General features: G+C 66.6%; 1 pseudogene; it reads right to left on the reverse strand.

Annotated features, from left to right (window-relative positions):
• Positions 1-2,984: 2,984 nt before the first annotated feature.
• On the reverse strand, positions 2,985-4,226 carry LOC119254025 (transcription factor SOX-12-like; annotated as a pseudogene).
• Between the last annotated feature and the right edge of the window lie 542 nt (positions 4,227-4,768).

Below are 4,768 nucleotides of genomic sequence, written 5' to 3' on the forward strand. Positions count from 1 at the left end.
GACACCAAGACTGAGTTCAGGGTGCAAGATTATTTATTGAGAATAAACACCTGTGAAAAGAAGAGGGGGAGGAAGCAGGATTGGATACAGGAAGTCAGGCTGTGCTGCGGGGCGGACAAAGCCTCACCCATCCAGGGGTGAGTAGTACCAGGAAGGGCTGCAATGCAAGTTCTGCCAGCCAGGACCTGACCCACACTGAACTAAAATGGCCAGGTGGATAGACCTGGCCCGACACAGGCACCAGATGCATGTCTCTTGGGAGAAGTAGCTCTGTGCGGCTACAGCAAACCCTAAAAAAGTCAACAGCTGCAGGCTGTGCACAGACCACACTTCCCCCGCCGGAGTTCTGGGTGGCACCTTATCTGCCTTCCACATGTTCTCAATTCTTTCTTACAGGATTTTTTTTTTTAACCATCTTGCTTCCAATCAGACCAAGAGGAAGCAGTCATTGCAATTCCTACATCCCCAGTGCCATTTTGTGGGCCCCCAGTCCTCCCAAAGCTGCTAGAGCCCTCTTGCAGGGTCTGTGGGTACCTCAGTCCCTGAACACCCTCTCTGAATGAGATCTGCATACTCAGCCGTCATTCTTACTGGGAACCCAGATTTGTCAGAGCTTAGGGATTCATTGGACCTAGTAGAGGAAGAACTAAGGAGTAGCAAGGGCTTTTCTGGAAAAGCCATGGTCACACTGCTAAGAATCTCAAAGACAAGACTCCTTGAGGCTTCCGTTGCTCCTTAGCCATACAATAAACCTACACTGTGGGCCAGTTATGTGCCAGGCACCGGGACAACCCCACCACCCCAACCTGAGCGGCCTAACCCCACCTGCAGCCGTGGACAAGAGGCAGCTCACCAAAACAAGATTTGGGGTCCTGTGTCTGCCCTTGGCTGCTAGCAGGCCCTCCTACAAGTTGTTTCACCACCCTGACCCTCAGTTGCCTCCTCTGGACAACGGCATAGTACCATTTATGGAGCACCGTTCTAAATGCTTATCACCTCAGACTACATTTCACCCTTGAAACAGGTACTATTATCCTGTGTTCCACAAATGGAAAGTTAGGGTGAAATGAACTTGCTCAAGGTCACACAGGTGTCAGTGGAGCCCAGACAGTGTGGCCCATCTGCTGCTTCCTCAAGAGCAGGGAGCAGGATCAAACTAGCCCTACACAAGGTGTGTGCTTACTTCATTTGGGCCCCAGATTTTAAAATTTCTAGCTCTTTTGAAACTGAGATGATTCATAGAAACATCTAGTTATCTGCCTTCTCATGAAAAACCTCGCCCTCTAGCCAGGCTGGGCGCATTCCCACAGGGTCACAAATGGCAGCAGGTGGTCAGTTGCACTCCTGCTGGAGGAGGTGGGTCATGAAGTCGGTGTCCACCAGACTCTCATTCACTTACGTTACCTGCCCGCCCCTGCCTGGCACCTGCAGGTGTGTGCCATCCTTGAGGGACACCAGGAGTCCTGAGATGGAGACAGAGGCCTACAAGGTCCAGGTACCTTGCCTGGGGACCCCAGGTTCTTTTTGATGGTGCTAAACCACATGGATTTTTGAATCTGGCAAACTGGGGAGGAGAGAGGAAGGCACAGACATGTAGAACCACAGGGCGAGGTCGGGGCAAATACACTTTATTCAATCCTGGCATCAAACTGGCGAAGTCCTGCTGTGGGTGCCAGTGCCCCAGACTGGAGGGACCCCTCCCCTTAGCTACGAGACTAGTTCTCCAAGACCACAGACAGTGACATCTCTTCACTCACATGACGTTTTCTGGTTTTTTTTTCATTGTCTTTTGTTGTTGTTTTCTTTTAAAAAAAAAAAAAAAGAAAAAGAGAAAGAGAGAGAGAGAGAGAAAGAGAGAGAGAGAGAGAGCACGAGAAAGGCCCAGAGCCGGAGCACCAAGCTTAAAGGAGGCAGCTGGTGGCTTTGTCAGCGACGGGAACGCGTGGGGCAGAGACCTGCAGAGACCCTGGGCGCGGCCCCGGAGGACTCTGGGACCGTTTGTTCCTGAGATTTGTGTGTGTGAATGAGAGTGTGTGTACACCCGGGGGCGCACACACGCCGGTGAGATCCAGGTAGTGAGGGCGGGGGGTGGGAGGCCGGAGGGGCGGGGCTCGGGCGGGGGCTGGAGAGAGAGGGGGTAACAGCTGGAGGGGCAGGGTCCCGGGGGCGCCCGAGCCGGGCAGGGTCTTCCCGCAGCAGCGCCGGCCCCGCTCTCCGCGAGCCACGGGCGCCAACGGCCCGGCCCGCCTCCGCGTCTCTGGCGCCCAGGCTCCCGGGCCGGGGCCGGCGTCTCTCGCGCCCGCCGAGCGCAGCGGCCCCTCGCGCCCCGCCCGCCCCCCGCGCTCCCGGCGCCCTCCCCGGCCCTGGGGGCGAGCGGGCCGGGCCGGGCCGGGCCGGGCGGCGGGCTCGGGAGGCGCCCGGGCGGGCAGCAAGGGCCCGTCCCCGCGCGGACTGAGGTGGCGTGGGCGCCAGGCTTTCCGGGCAGCCCCCTCCCGCGCTGCTTTCCCGAGCAAGACCCGCCGCCCGCCCGGCCCCAGGCGGGGAGGAAGGGAAGTTTCTGGAGCGGCCGGGACCGCGGCCGGCAGCGCGCGGCGGGCGGTGCACGTGGGCCGGGCGACCCCTCCGGGGAAAAGGCCGCGCCGCGGGAGAAGCACCTTCCGAGCGCGCAGCGAGCGCCCGTCCCCACTTCCGACTGCCCCTCCCGTTAAGGCAGCGACGCCCGTCGGGATGGAAGGGAGCCGCGGTCCTCGGGGAGGCTTTCCCAGGGCGGCTCCAGACCCCCTCGCGCCCGGCGCCCGGCCGCCCCCTCCTCCGGGAGGCAGGCGTGCGCGGGAAGGGGCGGGCGCGCTCCCTCGGGAGGGGGCGCAAGGGAGGGGCGCGCGGGGCCGCCCGGCCGCAGCACCCCCGAAAGAGAAAGGAGGCGGGCGAGGCGAGAGCGGAGGGATCCTGAAGGGCAGGGCGTGTCCTCCGGCCACGAGGGGGCGTGTGCGAGGGGGTGCAGGTCTGCAGGAAGGGATGGGCGGCGATCGGAGGGGGCTGGCTGCTGGTGGCTGTGCGGAAGGGGGCGAGGAGGGGCAGGGCTAGAGTGTCAGGGATGGGGTGGGGGCTGGGCTGCCTTGGGGTGTGTCTGCGGGGGAGGGGCACCTCTGGAATTGTCGGGGGGAGCGGGCACGTCTAGGAGGGGGAGGCTGCGCGGGAGATGGGGTGCCAGCCTCGGCCTCCGAGGGGCCCCAATACCTGATTCCTGTATGTAAACAGCTGGTTTGGGGGCGTGCGCGCCCCGCTGACGGTGGGCTCAGTAGGTGAAAACCAGGTCGGCGATGCTAGACGGGCGCCAGTCCCCTGCGATCATCTCGGTGACCTCGGGGGTGCAGTAGTCCGGGAACTCGAAGTGCGAGGTGCCCGCGGGGGGCGGCAGGTCCGGGTCGCGGTCCAGGGCGCTGCAGTCCAGGCCGGCGGGCCCGGGGGCAGCCTGGACAAAAAGCCCAGCGGCTCCTCCCCCGACGCCACCGTCTCCTCCTCGCCGTCCTCCGCGGCCGTCGCCTCCTCCTCGTCTTCCTCGGGCTCCTCGTCCTCGGACGGGGTCGGGGAGGCGGCGGGGACGGCCGCCCCCTCGCCCGACGGTCCCTGCGCGCGCTCCGCGGGTCCGGGCCGCGCGCCCCGCCGGGACCATCCGCCACAGCTCCCGCCCGGGGGTCTCGACCAGGCGCACTTCCAGCAGCTCCTCGTCGTCGTCCTCGTCGTCGTCCTCGGGCGCCGCCGCGCCGCCCCCAACGGCCGCCCGCCGCGCGGCGGCCCCGCGGCCCGGCAGCTGCGGCCCGGGCTTGAGCCGGCTGCCGCCGGCGCCGGGGGGCGGGGCCGCGCCTTAGCGGGCGCCCCCTTGCTCTTTTTGCGCGGCCGGTACTTGTAGTCCGGGTAGTCCGCCATGTGCTTGAGGCGCAGCCGCTCCGCCTCCCGCACGAACGGGATCTTCTCCGAGTCCTGCAGCAGCTGCCAGCGGCGGCCCAGGCGCTTGGAGATCTCGGCGTTGTGCATGTCGGGCCACTGGTCCATGATCTTCCGCCGCTCGTGCTGCGACCACACCATGAACGCGTTCATCGGCCTCTTGATGTGGCCGCTCGGGGTCTTGCACCAGCCGGGCTCGCGCGCCCCCTCCTCGGCCGGCCCGGGCCCCGGGGCGGCGGCCCGCCGTCCCGCTTGGCCCGCGCGCCCCGCTGCTGCACCATCGCGCCTGGGCCGGGGCCGCTAGACGCCGCCGGGGGCCGTCCGCATCCTCAGCGGCTGGGGTGGGGGAGGAGGCGCAGCGACGGAGGGCGGCCCCGCCCCGCAGCTCGGCCCGGCCCCCGCGAGCCGGGAGCGAGGAGCTGGGCGCTCGGGCCCAACGGACGGCGAGGGGAGAAGGTCGGCGGCGCGGGCTCAGGCGGGCTCCGCGCGCTCCCGCCGCCTCCCGAAACTCGCGCCCCGCGGCACGCCGCACATTGTTTTGCGGGGGCGGAGGAATCGCACCCCCCGGCCCCGCGGGCTCTCCTTGCAGCCGCCTGCTCCGCCGCGGCCCGCGCGCGCCGCTCCCCGCCCCGCCGCCTCGCGATGTCTTTCTCCCCGCGCGGCCCGCCGGCGCGCGCCCGCCCCGCCCCCTCCCCCTCGCCGTCTGCGGGCCGCTGCGGCGCGCGCGGGCCGCCCCGTGTAAACACCGAGGTGCCCGCTTGGGCTGCGGCCGGGCCACGCCTCGCGCGCGGGCGCCGCGTCACCCGTTGCTGGGCAGAGAACC

The sequence above is a fragment of the Talpa occidentalis genome, unplaced genomic scaffold, assembly GCF_014898055.3.
Source record: "Talpa occidentalis isolate TD23 unplaced genomic scaffold, MPIMG_talOcc4v2.1 talOcc4.10, whole genome shotgun sequence".
Lineage (NCBI taxonomy): Eukaryota > Metazoa > Chordata > Mammalia > Eulipotyphla > Talpidae > Talpa > Talpa occidentalis.